This window comes from Medicago sativa, chromosome 2, assembly GCF_051527215.1.
Source record: "Medicago sativa cultivar Bolivia chromosome 2, Bolivia_mono, whole genome shotgun sequence".
Classification (NCBI taxonomy): Eukaryota; Viridiplantae; Streptophyta; class Magnoliopsida; order Fabales; family Fabaceae; genus Medicago; species Medicago sativa.
This window is the reverse complement of record NC_140750.1, coordinates 53,000,745-53,026,486: the sequence shown is the minus strand read 5'-3', so window position 1 is coordinate 53,026,486 and position 25,742 is coordinate 53,000,745. Positions and strand designations below refer to the sequence as shown.

The window sequence follows — 25,742 nt, the reverse complement described above, 5'->3', positions numbered from 1 at the left end:
AATTTTGACTAATATGTTATCGTAATTTGGACATTATTGATTTCTTCATTGGTTCCAATTAGTTTCATCTTAATTATTATGATGTTTTCCTGGTCTCATGAACAAAATATATCCTCTTTTCATGAATCAAGACGTGGTAAAGCTTTTATAAATATTTTGATAAAGATTTCTAATGTTTGTGCAATATTCATTAATTTGCTCATTGGAACAATTTTTTTACAAGATACGTTATTCAACCCGTGCGAAGATCATTTCTTAATACGGTTTCGGGGTCAAGAAAACATAATATTACAATGATATTTATTATTTGTTAATACAGTATATTCAACCCGTGCGAAGATCATTTGTTAATACAGTATCATTTGTTAATACGCAACAAGAATATTTATAAGCTAACACAACTAGGACCAATTCACATTCCGAATGTTTTCCCCGTGCGAGTTAAAGAAGAACCTATTGAGATTATTTCAGACGATGACGCTGACACTGAACAAACGAATGGTAAGGATGAAGCAAGAACTGGTAATGAAATTCAGCCAAATGCAGGTGCTGTCAACAATCTGCAAAGAACTGATGTGGTGCATTATCATCACTTTGACAAGGATGTGACAGCAGCTTTGGCCTCCATTGAAAGACCCCAAGCCTTGGTATGTAAAAAGCTATTTTTAATAAATCTACCATCATCTACTATTATGAAATAAATATTTCAATCTGTTAAGAATAACAAATAACACATAGATAGGTAGCAAAAAAAAAAGTCTATATTATTCTGATTTTCTCCAATATATTTTTATATATTCTACAAAAAATAAAGCTATGCAAACTTGCTGACTGTCAAAAAATACAGAGAAATGTAGCAAATGAATAAAACAATTGAAAAGAGATAAACATGCATGTATAATATACCATATATCCTCTGTTACATTAGATTTAGATGCTGTTATAATTGTAATATATTAGCGTTTCATAGCATCAGCCTTAAAAAAGTAGTTTGTACTCAAACGATCTGTGTGAGTTTACAGTTTCATTTTTGATTTCATATAGCATTTTCCTAATCAAATATCCAAAAGAGTCTTGAAGAGGAAGTATCTAAGGATGACTTTAGAGGATGTGGAAAAACACAAGACATATAATTGCAAGGTAACAACTGCTGACAGGAGGAATGCTGAGAAATCTTTAGGTGGTGAATGGTCTGACTTCGTCATAGACCACGACTTACAAGAGGGTGACAAGTTGATCTTTGATTTGGAAGATCCACCAACCAAAATGTATGTCAGACACATCCGCGGCCAGGAAACAACGAAAGGTAGTGGTTACTTTTGGAATTGAAGATGATGAGGCCATTTTGAAAATTTAACTTTGTAATCCATCAAACACAACTACTTTAGAATCTATGTTGTATAACTTCTGTTTTGGTTTCGTTTATGGTAGACCTATCTAAGATTTGATATGTTATGGATCATGGTCTTTTATATTTATATGCATGTAATATCTAAATTTCGAATCAGTTTACTTTTAAGCGTATTAACAAATATGTGTTTGCCAACAAAATTATCCGAAAAAAAGCAATCCACCCCGTGCGAAGCACGGGTTTGTAACTAGTTATCCATTAAATTAAATTAGTTTCCTATACGTGTTGTTTGAATTCCAAATTCCAGTTTTTTTATTATCCCTTATCTTATTCCAATTCAATTACTTTCCTGTTACTTATATCCCTAGTGTTGCTTGTTGCTGCACTTATTTACTTCAATTCCAATTGGGGATTGTTATTGCTGCTGCGCATTAAAGTGGTGATTCCATTCGATCCCTTAAAATTGCTGTGCAAATATATGTTTGTGGTTGTTCTGTTTTCAATTATATTGGTATGACTTACGATTGTAGCAGTGGAATGCAGGTTCGGTTTACTTTGTTTCTAATTATTCACTCTGTTCTTTTGTTTTCCTTTTCAATTACTATGTTTAACATGAACAATTGTTTATTTATTATCATCATTACGTCTGAGTTGATTTTTATAGAGTCCGGAATGTGATGAACGTCGTACTAATGATACTTGTTAAATTGTATGATTATAAATTCTAACAAGAATTATTTTTACTTGTCAAAAAAAAACAAGAATTATTTTTAAGTATGAAAATTCTGATTTTTAACGATGAATATTTACGGCGAAAGCTGAAACAATGTGATACTGGTTTCATATCGAAAGAGTGAAACCTGTATCTGTCCGTAGAATTTTTAGAAATTAATTTTAAAATTCAGCGACATGGTTTTTATAATTAACTAGTATGGACACCCGTGCCAAGCACGGGCTAGAATTTCGCCGTAATTAAAATATTGGATGAAGATGTATTATTCTCATTTATGTGGTTGCTCTATGTCTAATGAGTAGATCCGCACCAGTGTTCGCTCTTTCCATAAGGTCCAACGATGATATTATAACTCAGTTTGATTTTGCGAATGAGCATGGGTGAATCCCAGTGACAGATGTCGGCTGCAGAAAGGCTTATACTTAAGTGAGATACGTTGATGTGTCGAGTGTGAGCTAAAGTTCCACATTGGATGTGAGAGTAGATGTTGAGCAACATATAAGTGATATGATTCATATACATAATTTCTTAAGGTTTAGGTTAAGCTATGGTGTCAAACTCACTTGTGTGGATTCTCTTTGTATGTTGAGATGATCAAACTCAATGTAGGATTATGCGAAAATCACAATATTGTTATCAACCGTTTTTTTAGTTTTTGGATGTCATTTGTTTATTTTTATCTTAAAGTTTAGTTTTTATATGACATTCTCTTCCACATGTTTTTTTTTTTTTTCATTCAATGTCTATTATTTCAATTTATTCACTTTTGGACTTTTGTGGCAGGTGAAAATGGTAAATTGTCGATGTGTTATGCTGAGTTGACAAAAATATATGCTTATTAGACAATTTAAAATCATGTAACGTTTTCCTTAAAAAAAATCATGTGACGTTTGTTTAATTGAATCTAATTTTTTGGTAAAGTAATTACCCAAAAATCTCGGACTCCTTCGACCAACCCATAAAATAACCAGCAACTCACACTATTCTCTATACTCTCACAAAAAAAATGCACAATACTTATTTTCTTTCGCCTATCTTCCCTTGTGTTTCAATTCCTTTTTCGATTTTTTTTTATTGCTTTTAATTTTCTTTATTTCTTCTCATGGAAGAAAGAAACCTAAACCCCTCTCCATGAAATCACCGCCAACCAAAATTTTTGAACATTTTCTGATTTCAATTGACCATATTTAAATATGTCATGTAATTACGGAGGTGGATAGTTGAATGATAATTTATCAAGTGTGTATTAAAGTTCTGTATTGGATGGAATAATAGATTTTGAACATCATATAAGTGAGATGACTCCTGATGCCTAAAGGTTTTGGACGAAGATATGATATCAATCTAACTTGGGAGGTTTCTCTTAATCTAAGATGGTGATCAAACTCTATGCAGAATCCTCTAGAAGTCCCAAAATCATGATGAACTGTTTTGTTAGTTTTTATAAGTCATTTGTTTAACTTTTTTATCTTAAATTTTAGTTATTGAATTTCATTCACGTTCATTGTTTTTTTATTCAACATTCCTTATTTCAAATTCTTTGACTTTGGTCTTTTGTGAATTCTGATAATGAAAAAAGATAAATGTATTATTTTGAGTTTACAAAAATATATATTTATTAGAAATTTTAAAATGATGTGACGTTTTTTAATTGAGTCTATTTTTTCGTAAAATAATTACCCCAAAATCTTCTAATCCTTCAACATACCTACAAAATTGCAAGCAACTCAATCCATTTGCTATACTTTAAAGGTTAAAGCACACACCGCTTACTTGTTTTCCTTACCATCTATCTCATGTAAAAAATTCCTTTTTCATGTTAGGTCTCAGTTTGTCCTTATAATTTGGATATGTCACCATATTACATATACACATGCAAAAAGTCTCACATTTAAGAGAGATGTTAATGTGTCATATGTGAGTTAAAGTTTCACATTGAATTCAATGGTAAATGGTGAGGAAAATATAAGTGAGATAACTTATGTACATAATGTCTTAAGATTTTAGATGAAGATGTGGTGTGAATCTTACTTTTGTGGTTGATCTTAGCCTAAACTGATTATATATATATATATATATATATATATATATATATATATATATATATATATATATAAATAGGCTCCCTTAGAAGACACAATATTATGATGAACTATTTAGTTAGTTTTGGATATCATTTATTAAATTTTTTCATCTTAAAATTTATAATTTAGAGATGTCATTTGCTTTGATGCTGTTTTTTTATTCAATATCTATTATTTTAAATCATTTTACTTTTATTCTTTGGTGGGATCTAAGAATTGAAAAATGTAGAAGTGTTATGCTGAGTTGAAAAAAATACATGCTCATTAGATATTTTAAGTCGATATGTGGTGTCAATCTCCATTGTGTGATTGTTCTTTGCATAATATGAGGATCAAACACAATATAGGCTCCCTGTGTCGTCCCAACATTAAGATGAACTATTTTGCTGGTGTTTAGATGTCATTTTTTTATATATTTTTTAACTTAAATATAGTTTTTGGATTTCATTCGCTCTCATGCCATTTTTTTTATTCAACCTTTATCATTTAAAATTACTTTACTATTGGTCTTTAGTGGGATGTTACAATGGAAAAATGCAGATGCAGATGTGTTATGCTAGTTGACAAAGCACATGCTTATTAGACATTTGAAAATGACGTGACGCTTTGTTAATTAAGTCTAATTTTTTGGTAAAATAATTACCTAAAAATCATCAACCCCTTCAACAAACCCATATAATTACCGGCAACTCTGTTTATTCCCAATAATTTTTTGGATAAAGCATGCTACATATATTTTTTTCCTAATCATTTTTATCATGTTCAAATTCCTTTTTCGTATTCTATTTTTTTCTTTTTAATTTCCTTTCTCCACTATCATGAAATAAATAAACATAAACTTGCCTCCATGAAATCACTATCAAACTACCTTTTTGAACATGATGTGCCTCCGATTGACCTTATTTGACTATGTCACATATTTACGGATGTGGATAGTCACACACTTGATTAACATATGTTAATGTATCAAGTGTGAGTTGACGTTCTACATTGGATAAAATAATAGATTTTGAACAACATATAAGTGAGATGACACATATACCTAATGACTTAATATTTTTTGTGAAGATGTGGTGTGGCAATCTCACTTATATGGTTGCTTTTGACCTAATATGATGATCTAACTCAATGTAGGCTCATCTGAAAGTCCGAACATTATCCCAAGATTATGATAAACTGCTTTGTTAGGTATTGGATGACATTTGTTAATTTTTCATCTTAAATTTTAGTTATTGGTTGTTATTCACTTTCATGCTATATCTTTTATTCAACCTCTATTATTTTAAATTCATTCACTTTTGATCTTTGGTTGGATTTGACAATGGGAAATTGCATGTGTTTTGCTAATTTGACAAAATAAAGGGTTGTTATATTTATTATTAAAACAAAATGACATTTTTTTATTTAGTTTAATTTTTTGGTAAAATATATATTAAAAAATTTCGAACTCCTTCAACAAACCTGTAAATCACCATGAATTTACTCTATTCTATATACTCTCACCGACAAAGCACAAACATTTCTTTTTTTCCTTATCATCTCTCTCATGTTTGAATTGCTTTTTTGTCTTCTTTCTTTTTCTAATTTACTTTCTCTCTTCTCATGAATGAAAAGAATAAAAACATTCATCCATTAAATCACCACCAACCCACTTTTATAGCATGATATGTTTTCTCTAATCTTATTTGGTTATGTTACCATATTACAAATGTACAATATCTCACACATAAAGGAGATATGTTAATATGTCATATATGAGTTAAAACTTCATGTTGGATGCAAGAGTATGTGGTGAAAAACATATAAATGAGATGACTTATATACCTAGTGCTTTAAAGATTAGGACGGAGATGTGCTGTCAATTTCATCTTTGTGGTTACTCTTAGCTTAATGCGATTATCCATGAGAAGACTTTTGGTATTTGCTGGAAATTAACCATGGAAAAATATTGATGTGTTACTTGAGCTGATAAATTACATATTTATTTAACATTTTAAATGATGTGATATTTTTTTAATTAAGTAAAAAAGAAATGGTAAAAAGAAACGTTATATTAAACATTCCCTTAATTAAGGGGTGTGGTCGTAAGAAGAAGTGGTATACTTATTCAGTCATTTAAATTGAAAATAAATCATATTTACATCAAATTGAAGAAAATATCTATATTCACGATGATGTGTATTTTTTTTTATGAACGATGATGTGTATATACTTGTTAGTAAGCATTCCATTAAAATTCACCAAAAGAAAAATATGCTTGTTGGTGGACATATTCAAAACTACCAAATACATTTGAAAAAAATAAAAGAATATATTTTGCATTGCGGACGTTTTTCTCACAAAATAAACTTGTTATTTTTAATTTATTTATTTTTTATAAGTGAAAGTTTAGTGAGTCAAACTCCAAGGACTCATCTGAATTAGGATAGATTTTGAGATTTATCGAGCTCTAATCGAGATACTTATGTACCACCCATCAAGAAGTTTTCACGTTAGCGGTAAAAGCTAAACTCACGACAGTTGAACCAAATCTTCATTGAGCAAGAATATATGTTTTTGATACTAAATGGGAGAGATCCATAAATTGAAAGTTGAATTAGGAAAACATGTTAGTACCACTTGAAAGACATTTATTAAACAAAGTAGTAAACGCCCACAATTAACATATATGGGCATAACTTGACCCAAAAAAACAAATATAGACATAATTGATTTTTTGTGTAAATGCTATATAAAAACATTTAATTTAGAATGGTACCATAATCATCATGGACAATTTTAAATATATTTGAATATTTTGTTTTATAAAAATGAAATATCATAGCATTAAATGAGGTAGGAAATGAGAGACCGTCATGTGCACTTTATATGTAATTTAAGACAAATAGTTATTATAAAGATAAAGATAAAAAGATAAAGATTTGTAGTGTGATTGAGAATGTGCTTATATTGTCGATATATGTTGATTTAGTTAATAATAAATTGACTCCTAGCCCCATTAAAGTGTGAGAACAATTCTCAATACCAGCGTTAGGACATTCTCGATGGATAATACATATATACTTTTTTTTGACAAATACATATATACGTTTATAATATATTTTTGATCCTTGAGTTTGGACTCAACACTCACCTAAATAAAGAGAGATATTGACCAAAAAAAATCTCACCTAAATAAAATTATTAAAAAAAACGAATATGTTTTTTTAGGGGAAAAGATAGTATGTTTATATGAGTAAAAAAAGGAACATACTTGTATGGTGCGCTTTTTTCTTGTGCTATTTTTTTTTTGTTACAAAAGAGGGCCAAAACCCATTCTTGTGCTATTTTTTATTGTTATGAAAACATTAAAATATATTAATTTCCAACTTTTATTCTCATGATATAATTCTATGCAAGGATTTTCCTAAATAATTCCTTTCCATTTGGAAAATATGTACACTTGATTTTATCAATGTCTATGATTGGCAATTTTTTTTTTTTTTTGACAAATGTGAAGACCAAATGTTGATTGCAATTAAATTGAAGAAATCAAATAAGAAAAAGGGGACAATAACCTTTACCGGTTTTCATTTAAAATAATTTCATTCCTTTTGCATAATGTGGAATGCTAGCAACACACATTTTAATATACATTTTTTAACACACTCTTTTGTTTAGTTAAAACTCACTTGAGTTCAACCAAATTTATATTGGTCTCACATGATTTCGTGGAACCCGTGCGAAATGCAACCAATAAAAAAAGTATGTTGAAAAGTGTGTGTTAAAATGTGTGTTGCTATCATTTCTCTTTTTATATTACTACCTTTTTAGAGGTTTTGGAAGCTCATTTCATTCATTTTTATAGATAGTATACGATTTTTTTTCTTAAAGGTGTAGGCCCTTCATATTCTATACTACTTTTTTGGGTTCAAACATGCATATTCATTCGTTAGCAGTAACAAAAAAATAAAAAAATTCGTTAGCAAAAAAAATAAACATATACATTCATTCAATAATAATAAATGGTTTTAGCAAAGAGCATATATATTAATATACACGGTTTTGATTTTTTTTTTTTGCATTTACTATTATTTTGTTGCATACATTGATATACCATAGAAAAACTTGTAATATTCGGAAAAAAAAAGAAAAGAATATTGTAGATAAATGCTATTTTTTTTTTTACATCTTGTTCCTTTTTAAAGTGTTTGAATCTGTTTGGCTTGAAAATTATCATTGACATATGTTAACATTTGAATGACTTATAATATACTCCCTCAGTTACTATATGTAAGCACCATTTGTCTATAATAAAAGGGTGGTTATATAGGGATGGAGGGAGTAAGTGATGACACATATAAATTACAAATGTCTTTTTCAATTATTCATAATACATTCATAATAATATCCTTCATTTATTTGGTCAAACAAATAGCTTCCATATTTATCTTGCATGATTGATGCATTTATGTGTATCATTAATCATTTAGTAACAAAAGACATTTATCTTGCATGATTGATACATTTATGTGTATCATTTAGAAACAAAAGGACGGTCACATTTAAGCCTAAATTAATTTATATTTCTTTTGAGGGGACCAATTAGCCATAGTCTTGTTATTCAGAGTTTTGTTTAAAAATATAGTGGAAAAAATCTAATATGTTTTTTTGTTGTTGGGGTTAACCCTCCGGCCCTAGAGGAAAAGGACTCGAGTAATTCGAGCAAAGAGGAAATTAAAGTCTTAACAAAAATTATTTCATAAAATAAGCGAACTCAAGTTTTCTTAAATAATTCATCTTTTAGTAGAGCTCATTAACCACTTGAGTCCAATTAATTGTTTCAAATTTACAATTGTTTAAAACAATATTGGCGTTTTCTAAAAATGGTTTCTTTTTTGTACTTGTATAAATAACAAATGATCAAGTTTATCAAAGCCTCATTCTTTAAAAAAAAAAAAAAGTTTATCAAAGCCTCCAAATAGATTGTACTACCTCTTTAAGAACGAAAATAATGTTGTGATGAAAAAACTAACCCGAACAAAATAAAAGTATTATACATATAAATGACATAATAAGAAACATCAAATCAATATCTGAACTGAAATATCTGAAGGTACACTATTCACTCCGCATAATTTCACTTTTGTGTTAAACTAAAATTTTTGTTTGTAGTCATGTTTCGTTGTTCGATAAGATCCAAGATTTGTAGCGCAACACCAAAGTAGACCTTTCCTTCCTTCAAATCCTTCTCAAATTTGTAGATCATATTTCTTCATACAATAGCATGAATTTTGTTACCCCGAAAATGCAAATAGTTAATTAGAAGGAAAAAAAAAAGGAACCCTGGATAAAATAAAAAATGAAGGAAATAAATAAAGAATTTTCACACCTACATGCTATAACAAAAAGCACATAAATACAACCACAATGAAAAACAATCATATAAAGTATACTCGAAACCTAAATTATGGACACAAAATGTCTTTTATTTTATGAGAGGAAGATGGTAGATGAAGATAATGAAAAACAAATTGTCTATATATAGAAAAAAAAATCATGTCATGATCAATTTTGATTGGCTCATAAAAACTAAATGAGTCATGATCTATTTTCATTGGCTAAGAAAAAAATTATGAGTCATAATCCATTCTTTTTTTTTTTTTTGGTACAAGAGTCATAATCCATTCTAATTGGTTGATAAAAAACATTAAATGCAATGGACAATGTGAATATGCCATGTGTACTTTTTATTTGATGTAAGGTAAATGTTTATAATAAAGAAAAGATGAAATTTCTCTATTATGATATGAGTATTAGTTTAATGAAATTTCACGGCATTAAATAATATGTATTCACATTTAGATCAAATAAAATCATGTTTCCTTCACACAAAAAAAATATTATTCACATTTTTATTTCACAAAGATATAATCTTAACCTATTAAAAAGATTATCAAATTTATAATTTACCACAAAGAATATAATCTTAAAAACTAATAGTCATAAAACAAATATTATTCACATTTTTATTTCATTAAACTGTTTTTTTTTTGTCGAAGAAATTTCATTAAACTGTTCAATTTTTATTTTAGTAAAGAAAAAGAAAAACGGAAGTACATTGAATATGCATTAATAAAATTATTACTTTTAATCAAATTGAATCAAAGAAAATAACACGGAAATCTCACTTTTAAGTACATTGAATATGCATGTTTAATGGTTTTTGTGATTTTAGAGGAAAGGTCTTGAAATTATTATTTTTTTTTAGCTATTAAACAATTCGATTTTTTTTTTTGTTTAAGGCTTATTTTTTTTAGAGAAGGTTTAACGTTTATTTTAGCTAGTCCATTAAATAGAATCAACTGAAATCATATTTTTGATATTCATTAATGATACGTTTTCAATTCAAATTAAATACCTCCAATTCCAATTTTTTTCTGTCCTAAAACAAAGTATCCGATTTTTTTTCTTTCCTAAAATAAATATTTAACAATTCAACGAAATTCATTAAAAAAAATGGTGAAATCTATTTAACGGTTTTTGCGATTTTAGAGGAAAGGTCTTGAAATATTTTTTTTTTTTAGCTATTAAGCAATTCCGATTTTTTTTTTGTTTAAGGCTTATTTTTTTTTTTTTAGGGAAGGTTCAACGTTTATTTTAGCAAGACCATTAAATAGAATCAACTGAAATCATATTTTTGATATTATACGTTTTCAATTCCAATTAAATACCTCCAATTCCAATTTTTTTTATGTCCTAAAATAAAGTATCCGTTTTTTTTTCCTTCCTACAGTAAATATTGAATAATTCAACGGAATTCATTAAAAAAAATGGTGGATCAGGGTCACTATACTTGGCACGGGGATTATTATGATTTAACAACGGTTATTATGGGTGATTTACATTTTATAAAAATGTGACTTACATTTTTTTTTGTGATAATATAATAATACAATATAATTGGTCTTCCAAAAAAAAGTACAACATAATTCACACACATGGTTCCATATATTAATTAGAAAAATTAATACACAAAGTGACAATAATGCAAATGCTTGATAATGGAACAACATTAGAGTGCCACATGTCATTAGTAGAATGAAATTGAAAACAATGAAATATGGTGACACATGTCAAGAATATAATTGAAGAAAAATATTTCCATAAAGGGCCATGAAACAGGTCGTAAATTTATATTATATAGATTTAGAAATTATTGATTTTCAAAAACGATATTTTAAACTTGTAGCCGTACACGCGAAAGCTGGAGTCTGTGAGTTTAAAATACGGTAACGGGAGCGCAAAAGCCGACGATACCTTCAAACTAAAATTTCTACTAAAAATAACTTTTCGCGCGTAAATTGATTATTTTTCAAACAGAGTTTTGAAGTTGTAAGGCGTACGCGTGAAAGCGGTTGAATAGATTACAAAGTCAAAATTCGATGTCGTACACGCGAAAGCTGACAACCTCTTTAAATTAATTCTTTTTACGCGCGAAAATATTGTCTTGTTACAATAATAAAATATAACTTAACATGTATTCACAATCCACATGAATTATATTCCAGCATCTTGTCTTTAAAATTAATTAAATCAAAGTTATTTTCCAAATTTCGCAACCAAACTAATTAGCATCGCCTTAGATAAACAACGTGACAATAGATAAAAGTACTTGACATTGGTCTCTGTGGGATTCGGCATCTTTTATACTAAAACCGATATTTCCGTGCACTTGCGGACCTATCATTATTTGTATTTAAAATTAAAATTAAAAATTAAGGGTATTTTTGAAAATAAAAGTCCAACCCAAAAGTGTGCTGACAATGGTAGTTTACTTTATATATAGTATTAAAAAAAAAAATAAGCAAATGAAATTCAAAAACTAAAAAAAGAGTTCATCATAATGTTTGGAATTCTCAAAGGGCCTACAATGGGTTGGGCAATAAGATTATACTAAGAGAATCCCCACAAGTGAGATTGACATACATCTTCACCAAAAATTCTAAGAGGGATTGTTTCATTCTTCAGAAGAGATAAAGTAAATTAGTAAAGGAAAGCAGGTGAAAAATGAATTTGAACTTGAGAGAAATGATAAGAGAAAAATATAAGGAGAGTGTGTTTTATCTGTGAGAGATAAACAGAGTATAGAAAATAGAATGATTTGTTGTTAATTTTATGAATATGTTTAAAGAGTTGAAAATCACTAGGTAATTATACTATCAAAATATTAGACTTATTAAAAAAATGTCATATCATTTAAAATGTCTAATAAATATGTATCTTGTCAATTCATCATAACACATATACATTCTTTTATTGTAAGATCTCCCAAAATACCAAAAGTGAATGCACTTCAAATAATAGAGGATGAATAAAAATATTTGTATGAAAGCGAAATGACATTCAAAAACTTGCAAAACAAATCATCATGATATTTGGACTTCCGTCGGAGCCTATATGTTGGGTTGTATTATCACATAAGGCTAAGAGCAATCACACAAAAATATAAGGAGAGTGTGTTTTATCTGTGAGAGTATAGAACATATAATGAATTTGCTATTAATTTTATGGATTTGTTGAAAGAGATGAAAATCACTAGGTAATTATCTTACCAAAATATTAGAATCATTAGAAAAAAGGTCACATCAATTTAAAATGTCTAATAAACATGTATCTTATCGATTCATCATAACACATCTAAATTTTTTTATTGCAAGATCCCAAGTAATATATACCAAAAGTGAAGACACTTGAAATAATAGAGGTTGAATAAAAATATGTACATGAAAGTGAAATGACATCCCAAAAACTAGCTGTTATACCCTAATTTTGGACCTAAAAATACTTGTTCAATTCTTCTTTTCTTGCATTATAAGTCATCTGATATGTCTCTGATCAATTGCATCTTTCTCTGCATTTTATTTCAATGTTATTTGCAAAATTTACATGCAAGGGTATTTTAGTCATTTCCTATGTCAAATGTCTCTCAGTCTTTCAAAATTTTGTTTGAGTCTTTTTGAGTGGTGTGAATAAGTCTTTGTCTCATTCTATGTCAAAATCCATTTTTTAAATTGCAGTTGAAGTCATTCTGAGTCAGTTTTGCCCCTAAGGGCATTTTGGTCATTTCACACGAAATTTCGGCGGAGAGAGGTTACTTTAAAGTACCTCATTTAGGCCATTGGTTCGTTTTAGTCCGTTTTGTCAATTTTAATTGTTTCACTTTACGTTTATTTCCAAATTACGTTTTTTACCAATTTTATCATTAATTACTTTTTAAGTCCCTTTTTTAGTTTAATTGCAGATTAGTCCATGTGTGTCCAAGTCATCTGTGTTGTACACGTGTCAGTCTTTTACTGGTCCAGAAAGTTTGTTAAGGGTCCTAGTCCACATGGCAGCTCCTGATTGGCCCAGCACTTACACTTGTCACTATAAAATCCAGTCATCACAGACCCAGTCAACACGAATCATTTTCACACTTCCCAAAAAAAAAACTTCACAAAAAAAATCAAAAGAAAGAAAGATTCTTTCTCTCTCTTCTCCCTCGCCGTAACAGAATTCGTCCACCATTAGAACCACCGGAACAAACTTTTCCGGTCATCCCTAACCTCCCAACCGCCGCCATAACAACACAAAAAAACCACCAAATTCATCAATCACAACCGTAACAATATCCACAGATTCATCACCAGTTCGAATATTCATCCAAAAAACGTTTCCAAACAACAAAAATTTCAGAATTCACCAAAGATTACCACAGAGTATAATCCTCAGAGATTCAACCATTGAATCATCATCATCGGATATTGAGCTCTGCAATTCAAGCACCGTTTCGTCGCGAGGACTAATTTGGTACGATCACAGAGGGAGAGCGAGAAGAAGAAGGGACGAAGTAGGAAAACCAGTTCAACAAGATTTGCCAGGGAAGATCCAACAACAAGTTCACAGAATACGAAGAAGAAAAAGAAAAACGATTCACATTCGTTTCGATCTCGCCTGCTAGAAGCAACAAGAACGAACTACGTGAAGCTTTCCTTCCTTCGTCTTTCTGCAAATCCAACGAGGTAAACGTCACTTTCTCTGCTTTCATTTCGTCCCAGACTTAATCATTTGAAGCTATGAACGTGTTTCGTCCGAAATAGAACGTGTGAAAGCATAGATTAGTACAGATCCACCAACCTTAGGGTTTGCCTTTCGAAAAAACTTTGAAAATAAGAAATCAGTAAAGAATTTCGTAGATCTGTACTAATCCATGCGTCTCCTCCGAAAATAGGGTTTGATTTTGAAAAGAGGAGAAGTTTTTGGTTTGAGAATCATGAAAAACGTTTTGAATAGGGACGGTTACTGGTACCTTCGTCGGAAAATTCATGAGTTCGCCGGAATATTCATCGGAAAACTCATGAGTTCGCCGTGAAGTTCATACTATTCCCAGGATCCGACGAGAGGTTGTAGAGAGAGGAAGAGAGAACATGTTCGGCCTAGAGAGAGGAAGGGAGGTTTAGAATGAGTTAAAACCGGTTCAGGCCTATATATACTGCCATGAACCGGTTTAACCCGTCCTCAAACCGACCCAGCCTGCTCCTTTGGCCCGTTCTGCATGTCTAGGGGCCTGATTGCTATGTATCCCCCCCCTTTTTCTTACGTTTTTGCTGAAAACTGCTGATTGCACCCCTGTTTTGCTTAATCCTTTCATAAAAAAATCCTAAAAATTTCTCTAGGTGTTCTTAATATGTTTCTTGACATTTTTGTGACTTTCTTTTGTGCTAAAGCCTGAGAAAAATATTTGAAACATTTTCCTTCTTATTCTTGTTAAAATTAGTAAGTTTCTTGCCTATTTTTAGCCTAAAAATTCCTTTAAAAATTCCTAAAAAATTCCTATGTGTTCTTGATCATTTTCTTGATATTTTTTGTGATATTGTCATATGTTGAATCTTGGTTAAAAATGTGTGATATTTTCTTGTCAATTGTTTACTATTTTTTGTTGAAAATTTGTGAAAATCTTATATGTTTTTGTGTCTAAAAATGCTTTAAAAATTCTAAAAATTTTCATACACATTTCTTGATAACTTTGTGGTGTTCTTGTGATAATTTTGCATATTAAAAGTTGGTGAACATAATGTGGCTAATTTTCCTACTATTTTGTGATATTTTGTGCTAAAAATGAATGAAAATTTGCTTGATTTCAATCCCAATTGCTTGATGAACATTTGTGACCTATGCCACTTGATTTGGGGGAGTTTTAACCACTGTTTGTGTGTGATATTGCTGCATGATTGTGAGTCTTGATAGGTTACTTAGTTTACTAGTCACTTGTGTAAATAAATAATGCAAATATGTTTAAAGTTTGTTTTAAAATGCCAAGTAAATCATGTTGCCTTAATTCCCATTCCAAGACTTGATTCTAAACCTTTAAAAATGTATTGGGATATGAGAATTATAGGTCATTTGGTTCTTGTATTCTATGAACAAATTTTAGCCATGTTTGCACTCATTTTGCCTTTACTTTCTATCCTTTATATTCTAATGCTTCTCTTACTTCATTTCCTTTGATATTGTCATGTGTTACTAACCATTTCATTTCATGTCTCATATTCTCCATAAGCATTTCCATTTCATTCCATATCTCATCTCTTTCTCCACTTTTATTTCTTGCATTTTAAGTTTCAATTCCATACAAAAATTAGAATGTAAAGATTTAGGAATTCTTGTACAATTTTACTTTCATGCTTTTAATTTCTTGGCAAAGAGGTCATAGAATGTATCTAGGGCATGATGTAAAGGACAATGGACTCTAATAATGTACACCGACACAAGCACCGACACATGCACACACTTCACTTTAGATATGTAGCTAGAATATGCATGTTTAGATGTATGTTTAGATGAATGTTTAGGCTTTTACACTTAGAAAAATCAATTTCCAAAAAATATGAACAAACATCATTCAAACCATTTTCAAAATAAACCTTGGGATCAAAATCCCATTGTATTTTCCTTTTTCATTTTCTTAATCAAATTTCAATGAAAATAATCATGTTTAGACCATATTTTGCAAATGACTAATTCAACCTCACAATTTCCTAATCTCATGCCCTTGAGGCCTCTTCCTATTCTTCAAACTCCAATTTTCAAACTTAAAATCAACCAACAAAAACAAAAACATTTTTTGGAAGAGAACTACGGTGGATTTGATCCCTTAAACGGGTACGTAGGCAAGGAACAAAATTCCTTCAATTCAAATAAAATAAAAACCCAAAAAACATTCTTCTCCCTCCAATTCTTCACTTAGAATACCTTTAGACCTAATAACTACTTTCAAAATAGCATTTAAAAATAAAGCGCGCGCGTAGAAATTAAAGACGGTTCCTATAGGATACTATAGTCGTTATGGGTGCCTAACACCTTCCCGTAGCGAAAACAACTCCCGGACCTCGATTCTCAAGGGTTTTGATTACTTTTTCCTTCCCAAGAAAAAATAAGATATCACCGGTTTAAAAGGTTCAAACGTAATCAATGTTTGACACCCGAAAACCAAGATAAAACAGCTGGCGACTTCACTGGGGAGATTCGAGAGTTACGCCTAGTCTTTATTTCCACGCTTGCGCTTCGTTTTTACTTGCTTCTTTTACTTGCTTTCCTATATGAATAAATGTTTAATTACTTGCAAACGTGTGGGGTGAGAATATCAAAAGTCCTGCACCCGGGCTGAGTGAACTTAGGATTTAGGAGGGATATAATCGACAATTCATTCCGGGGGTTGCCTCGTGTTTTGGATTATGCGATCAATCCCACATAGCTGAGGCATTTTGGGGGTGATGTTGTCGGCGCGTGTTGTCGCGTTTAGGCACTTTACTTCTAATTGTTCTATGACGCTATGAACCGTAGATAACCAAACCCATCCATGGTCATTTTCTAGGACGTAGTGCGGACGCTAAACCGAGTGTTGTCTCGAATTTTAGTCGTCACGCGATACTACACTCAAGTTAGACCTTCCACGGATAATCATGGAGCGAGTGTTGTCTCGTGACACCATGATATACGTCGGAGAGGTTGCAGCTTGGGAACCTTTTTAGAACCCGGTTACTATTATCCTAAAGCCCTAGTTTCACCGGACACCGTGTCCACCCATGACTCCTCGACTTTGAATCTCAACCCACCATGTTTTCTCCGAACTTGAACATAATCATGCATTCATGCATACATGCATAAACTTTTTCCATGCATTGTTATCGAAGGGCTTAGACAAGTTGAATTTGTAAACATTGTAGGGATGAAGATGACTAAGTCCTATAAGTTCAAGGAAGTGGATTTGGCTAGTTTGAGAGATTTGGCACTCAAGATTAAGGATCCGACTGGTTTCCGACATCGTTACGGGGCTTTACTTACTATTCTCCAGACTGATGTGGATGAGAAGCTTGTGCACACTCTAGTGCAATTCTATGATCGGGGGTATCGGTGCTTCACTTTCCCAGACTTTCAGTTGGTGCCTACTCTAGAGGCTTATTCTTCCTTGATGGGTTTACCTATTGCTAAGGGGATACCTTTCTCAGGACCTGAAAATCCTCCTACTCCATTGGTCATTGCTAAGGATCTCTATCTCAAGACCACCGATGTCTCCAAGAATCTTGTCACTAAGGCACGCATCCGAGGGTTCACTTCAGAGTATCTTCTTGGGAAAGCCAACCTCAATACCACTTGTCAAGACACTCTCGAGGCTATTCTTGCACTTCTCATCTATGGGCTTATCCTCTTTCCGAATCTTGATGGCTTCGTGGACATGAATGCTATTATGATCTTCCACTCCAAGAATCCGGTCCCTACTTTGCTAGCTGACACATACCATGCTGTTCACGATCGTTCCGACAAAGGTCGTGGATATATTCTTTGTTGTGTGCCTCTCCTCTATAGGTGGTTTATTTCACACCTTCCGGAGTCTTTCCATGACAATCCGGAGAGTTGGTCTATTTCACAGAGGATTATGGCTCTCACTCCTAATGAAGTGGTTTGGCTCACTCCCGCTTCTAGGGTTAAAGAAATTATCTTTGGTGGTGGTAAGTTTCTTAATGTACCTCTTCTTGGTACCCGGGGTGGAATCAACTACAACCCGGAGCTTGCTTTGCGACAATTTGGTTTCCCGATGAAAGATAAGCCCATCAATCTTGCTACAGCTCCTTACTTCTTTCACTACTCCAATGCTCCCACAGGAATAAGAGAGGATTTCATGGAAGCTTGGACTAAGCTTCAGAAGAAAGAGGTGAAGCATATGGGTGTAAGGTCCGGTATTGCTCATGAGGCCTATACACAGTGGGTGATAAACCAAGCTGAGGAGATTGGTATGCCTTACCCCTCTATGAGATATGTGTCTGCATCTATTCCTACCATGCCTTTGCCTCTACTCCCACCTACCCAGGAGATGTATCAGGAGCATCTAGCTATGGAGAGTCGGGAGAAACATCAGTGGAGGGCTAGATACTATGAGGCTGAGAACTTGATCATGACTTTGGATGGAAAGGATGAGCAGAAGACTCATGAGGTCTTGACACTGAAGAAAGAGTTAGCTAAGGCTAAGAGAGAGATTGAAGAGAAAGATAGGATGCTTATGAGGGACTCCAAGAGGGCTAGGGGTGCCCGTGACTTCTATGCACGATACTGCAGCTATGAGTCTGAGTCTGAGAATGATGCTTCCACTTCCTATGCTTGAGGGTTTCTTTTTCCTGTTGTTATTTCCATTTGTTTATGTCAGAATTGTCTTGTAAAACTATATGTTGGTTGTTTGTTTCCCGTTTATGTTAATTGTTGTTTAGTAATGTTTACAAGTTTTTAATTTGTCTAAAACCCTTCGATAACACAAAAAAGAGTCTTTTTGCATATGCATTAACACATTTTCATGCATCATATGCATTCATTGGCCACAAAGAACTTCTCTCGTGCTCATTGCCTCCTGGTTTTGTCCGCCGCAGTCTGAAAAGTGGCTCGTGCCCGCAAAGTCTACCAACCAGACAGAATTCATCAGACAAGATTTCACAAGAGAAGAATCATGGCTAACTTTGAAGAAGAAAATGCTCAGCTCCGTGCCGAATTGGCTGCTATGAAGGAAGACTTGGCTAAGGCCCATGACACTATGTCTGCTTTGCTGGCTGCACAAGAACAATCAGCCACATCTGTCCCAGTTTCTACTGAAGCAATTCCGTCTATCCCACTATCTACTGTGGCTACTGATGCTCGTTTTGTTATGCCCAATGGGCGTCCTTATGGTCTCTCAGCTTACTATTCTCCTAATACTGCTGCTGGTGTCTCTGGTTGTGCTGGTCAAGGACAGATTCCTGTGTCCACTACTATGCCTCAGGTGACTACTGTTGTTACAGACCCTATTGTACACACTGTGCAACAGGTAATTGATGTCGATACTCCGCGTGGACAAGATCCCGCAATGGAAGCTATGAGAAGACAGTTGATGGAGTTGGCTGGAGAACTCCGTGAGGTCAAGGCTAGCCGAGGAAACAATGGTGCTCCTGCTAAAGCTCGTGATCTATGCTTGGTATCCCGATTTGAGATTCCTAAGAAATTCAAAGAGCCAGAATTTGACAAATACAATGGGACTTCTTGTCCACACAACCATGTTATCCGGTATGTCCGAAAGATGGCTAACTACGCCGACAATGATGCACTAATGATCCATTGCTTCCAGAGTAGCTTGACAGATGATGCAGCAGATTGGTACACTAGTTTGAGTAAAGACAACATCCATACTTTCGAGGATCTGGCTACTGCTTTTGAAAGTCATTATGAGTTCAACACTCGTCTGAAGCCAAATAGGGACTCTCTTAAAGCTTTGTCTCAGAAATCAGATGAAACCTTCCGTGAATATGCTCAGAGGTGGAGAGGGGCAGCTGCCCGTGTTTCTCCTCGACTTGATGAGGAAGAATTAACACAGACATTCCTGAAGACTCTGAAGAAGGAATATAAGGAGAGAATGATAGTCTCTGCCCCAAACAACTTCTCTGATATGGTTACAATGGGAACGCGTCTAGAGGAGGCCGTCCGAGATGGTATTATTGTCCTAGAGAAAGGTGAATCTTCAAACAGTGCACCAAAGAAGTATGGTAGTGGTCATCATAAGAAGAAAGAATCTGATGTGGGGATGGTGTCTGGTAACCCATCTGCAGCCGCTACACAATTACCTATGCCTTATCATTACATGCAGTACTCTCAGCATCCTTTCTTCCCACCATTCTACCAGCAATATCCTCTGCCACCGGGCCAACCACCAGTGCCCGTCAATGCCATCGCTCAGCAAATGCAACAACAGCCTCCTGCTCAACAGCAACAGCAGCAACAACAGGGTCCCCGACCCAAACCTTCCTTTCCACCAATACCAATGCGGTACGGTGAGCTGCTCCCAACTCTACTGGCCAAGGGACACTGTGTCACTAGACCAGGCAGGCCTCCGCCTAATCCATTGCCTCCCAGGTTCCGACAGGATCTAACATGTGAATTTCATCAGGGAGCTCAGGGCCATGATGTTGAGGGTTGCCTTGCTCTGAAATATATTGTGAAAGACTTAATAAAAAAGGGACGGTTGACTTTTGAGAATAGTGTTCCTCATGTTCTTGACAATCCACTCCCAAACCATGCTGCTGTTAATATGATTGAGGCTTTTGAAAGGGTCCCCGTTCCTCAAGAGGATCCCATGTTGGATGTCCGCAATGTCGTTACTCCCTTGGTGCCATTACATGTCAAACTTTGCCAGGCTTCTCTGTTCAAACATGATCATACTTCTTGTTCAGAATGTCTTCGGAATCCTATGGGCTGTTGTGTTGTGCAAGATGATATCCAGGGTCTGATGGATGACAAATACATGATCGTCAGTGATGTATGCGTGATTGTGCCAGTGTTCCATGATTCTCCTGTTGAAACTGCATCTCATACAGGGAATGTTGAACCTTTGGTGATCAGGTTACCTGGTCCGGTATCATATACTTCTACAAAAGCAATTCCTTACAAATACAATGCAACCATGATCGAGAATGGAGTGGAAGTACCTCTGGTATCCCCAGCTGCAGTTGACAATGTTGCCGGTGAAATTACAACTCTGAGAAGCGGAAAAATCCGTCCACCCTTGTTTCAAAAGAAGGCGATGACACCTATTGCCGCAATAACTCCACCAGTTGTTCCTCCTGTTGACAAGAACACCGGCCCGGCAGGCCAATCTATTGAAGAGTCCAATCTGGACAAAATCCTGAGGCTTATCAAGAAAAGTGACTATAAGATTGTTGACCAGCTGCTACAAACCCCATCAAAGATATCCATCTTGTCTCTGCTCATGAGCTCAGAAGCTCACAGGAAGGTGTTGATGAAGATACTTGAGCAAGCTTACGTTGATCACGAAGTCTCTGTGGAGCAATTCAATGGAATAGTGGGTAATATCACTGCTTGCAACAGTTTGGGATTCGGTGATGATGAACTCCCCGAAGCAGGGAAACATCACAACTTGGCTCTACATATCTCGGTGCACTGTGGGCCTGATATGATATCCAACGTTTTGGTGGACACTGGATCATCGTTGAATGTAATGCCTGAGTCCACACTAAGGCAATTAAGTCATCATGGAATTTCCCTGAGGGGTAGCAGCTATTTGGTTAAGGCTTTCGATGGATCCCGCGAGGATGTTCTTGGGGAAGTAGACTTGTCAATTACCATTGGTCCTGAGACATTCCAAATTACTTTCCAAGTCATGGACATCAATGCTTCTTACAGTTGTCTCCTCGGAAGACCGTGGATCCACGACGCTGGAGCGGTAACTTCTACGTTGCATCAGAAGCTCAAGTTCAGGAGGAACGGTAAGATTGTCACTGTACATGGTGAAGAGGCATATCTGGTTAGCCAAGTGTCATCTTTCTCTTGTGTTGAAGCAGGGTCCGCTGAAGGGACGTCGTTTCAGGGCTTGACTGTCGAGGGTGCAGGACCCCGGAGGGCTGGTACTAGCATGGCTTCATTGAAAGATGCCCAGAGGGCTGTTCAACAAGGGCAAGCTGCTGGCTGGGGCAAAGTAATTCAGATTCTGGAAAACAAGCGTAAAGAGGGCCTTGGATTCTCTCCAACATCTGCTGTTTCAAAGGGAACTTTCTACAGTGCTGGGTTCATCAACGCTATTACTGAAGATGCTGCTGAAGGAAGTCACGTGCCTACATTTGTTATACCAGGAGGCACTGTGAGAAATTGGGAAGCCATTGATGTTCCTTTAGTCATGCATGCTTCCATGTAATGTGTCTTGTTGCTCATGTTTTTTTGTTTTCAAAATAACAATCCTTTCGCTCTGCCCAAGGCGAAAGTGATATCATTGTAAGGGCGTGTTTGTTTCGGCATTGCCGTTATCAATAAAAGTTGTCGTTTTTCTCACGACTCTTTGTTTTTTTACTTTTTAGTGCCCTTTTCTTGGAAATAATGGTAATGCCAGAAAAAACCAAAACATCTGTATTTTTCTTATTAATTTCAAAAATCTGCATGAAAAACTTTTTCTAAAATCATCCCAATCATATTATGCAGATTGAACCATAATAAACCCGTTGAACACAGTGACCCTATGGTTCCTCCAAATTTTGAATTCCCTGTATATGAAGCTGAAGATGAGGATGATGATGAAGAGATACCGTATGAGATCACTCGACTGCTTGAGCAAGAAAGAAGAGCCATTCAGCCTCACCAGGAAGAAATTGAGCTTATCAACCTGGGTACTGAAGAGAACAAGCGAGAGATCAAGATTGGTGCTGCACTTGAGCCAGAAGTGAAAAGGAAGATTACTCAGCTTCTCCACGACTATCCAGATGTCTTTGCATGGTCTTATGAAGATATGCCGGGTCTAGATCCCCAGATTGTGGAACATCGGATACCGACAAGACCTGAATGTCCTCCTGTCAAACAGAAATTGAGAAGGTCTCGTCCAGACATGGCTCTTAAGATCAAGGCTGAAGTACAAAAGCAAATTGATGCGGGCTTCCTCATGACAGCTGAATATCCTGAGTGGATTGCCAACATCGTACCAGTACCAAAGAAAGATGGGAAAGTTCGGATGTGCGTGGATTACAGAGATTTGAATAAAGCTAGTCCAAAAGATAACTTCCCATTGCCTCATATTGATGTGCTTGTTGACAGTACTGCTCAATCCAAAGTGTTCTCCTTTATGGATGGTTTCTCTGGTTATAATCAAATACGAATGTCTCCTGAAGATAGAGAAAAGACGTCCTTCATCACTCCGTGGGGAACGTTCTGTTACAAAGTGATGCCGTTCGGCTTGATAAACGCTGGTGCTACCTATCAAAGGGGTATGACCACTCTGTTTCATGATATGATTCACAAAGAGATTGAAGTATACGTTGATGATATGATTGTGAAGTCAAGTGATGAGGAGCAGCATGTTGTGTATTTGAAAAAGATGTTTGAAAGACTGAGAAAGTACAAGCTGCGGTTGAATCCTAACAAGTGTACATTTGGTGTAAGATCTGGAAAGTTGCTAGGCTTCATTGTCAGTCAAAGAGGCATTGAAGTTGATCCTGACAAAGTCCGAGCCATCAGAGAGATGCCGGCCCCTCAAACTGAGAAGCAAGTCAGAGGTTTCCTCGGACGTCTGAATTACATTTCAAGATTCATATCTCACATGACTACTACTTGTGGTCCAATTTTCAAATTGCTCAGAAAGAATCAGCCTGTTGTATGGAATGATGAATGCTAGGAAGCTTTTGATAGCATTAAAGAATACCTGTTAGAGCCACCTATCCTTGTCCCACCAGTGGAAGGAAGGCCTTTGATTATGTATCTGTCAGTGTTAGATGATTCAGTGGGCTGTGTTCTCGGTCAGCAAGATGAGACTGGTAAGAAAGAGCATGCCATCTACTATCTGAGCAAGAAGTTCACCGACTGTGAGACTCGGTATACAATGCTTGAAAAGACTTGTTGTGCTTTAGCTTGGGCTGCCAAACGCCTGCGTCATTATATGGTGAATCATACAACTTGGTTGATATCCCGAATGGATCCAATCAAGTACATCTTTGAAAAGCCTGCTGTTACTGGAAAGATTGCACGTTGGCAAATGTTGTTGTCTGAATATGATATTGTGTACAAAGCTCAGAAAGCAATCAAAGGAAGTGTCCTTGCTGAGCATCTCGCTTGTCAACCTCTTGATGATTACCAGCCAATTAAATTTGATTTCCCTGATGAAGAGATTATGTATCTGAAAGCGAAAGACTGTGAAGAACCACTGATCAATGAAGGGCCGGATCCCAATAGCAAGTGGGGATTGGTGTTTGATGGTGCTGTTAATGCTTATGGTAAAGGAATTGGGGCCATCATTGTAACTCCGCAGGGGCACCACATTCCTTTCACCACTCGAATAACCTTTGACTGCATAAACAACATAGCTGAATATGAAGCATGCATCTTGGGCATTGAAGAAGCCCTCGATCCGAGAATTAAGCACCTTGACATCTATGGAGATTCTGCACTTGTTATTAACCAGATAAAGGGTGAATGGGAGACTCATCATGAGAAGCTGATCCCATACCGTGACTATGCAAGACGTCTGTTGACATACTTTACAAAGGTTGAACTGCACCACATCCCTCGGGATGAAAACCAGATGGCTGATGCTCTCGCTACTTTATCTTCCATGTTTCGTGTGAATCACTGGAATGATGTGCCTGTGATCAAGGTGAAGCGTCTTGATAGACCCGCTCATGTGTTTACTATTGAAAATATGCCAGATCAAGCTGATAGAGATGTGAATGATAAAAAGCCTTGGTATTACAACATCAAACAATTCTTGCAGAATCGTGAATATCCACCTGGTGCTTCCAACAGGGATAAAAAGACTTTGAGACGATGGGCTAGTAGATTCTTTCTGGACGGAGAAATCCTATACAAGAGGAACTATGACATGGTCTTGCTGAGATGTGTTGACAAACAAGAAGCTGAGAAGTTGATGCATGATGTACATGATGGTACCTTTGGGACCCATGCTTCGGGCCATACCATGTCAAGGAAACTGTTAAGAGCCGGCTATTACTGGATAACTATGGAGCGTGACTGCCACAAACATGCTAAAAGATGCCACAAGTGCCAAATTTATGCTGACAAGATTCATGTGCCTCCACATGCCCTCAATGTTATATCTTCCCCATGGCCTTTCTCTATGTGGGGCATTGATATGATCGGAAGGATTGAACCAAAAGCTTCCAATGGACATCGTTTCATTCTAGTGGCAATTGATTATTTCACCAAGTGGGTTGAAGCTGCTTCCTATGCAAATGTGACCAAGCAAGTGGTTGTCAAGTTTATCAAGAATAACATCATCTGTCGATATGGTGTTCCCAACAAGATCATCACTGACAATGGTTCCAATCTGAACAATAGCATGATGCAAGCTTTATGTGAAGAATTCAAAATTGAGCATCACAACTCTTCTCCTTACAGACCTCAGATGAATGGTGCAGTTGAGGCCGCTAACAAGAACATCAAGAAGATTGTTCAGAAGATGGTCACTACTTACAAAGACTGGCATGAAATGCTACCTTTTGCCTTGCATGGTTATCGTACTACAGTG

At 34.8% G+C, this 25,742-nt stretch overlaps 1 long non-coding RNA gene across 1 annotated transcript; it reads left to right on the top strand.

Annotated features, from left to right (window-relative positions):
* Positions 1 to 51: 51 nt before the first annotated feature.
* Positions 52 to 1,423, top strand: LOC146948841 (uncharacterized). Its single transcript, XR_015025359.1, has 2 exons — positions 52 to 647; positions 1,045 to 1,423. It is a non-coding gene; the product is annotated as an uncharacterized LOC146948841 (long non-coding RNA).
* Positions 1,424 to 25,742: the final 24,319 nt, after the last annotated feature.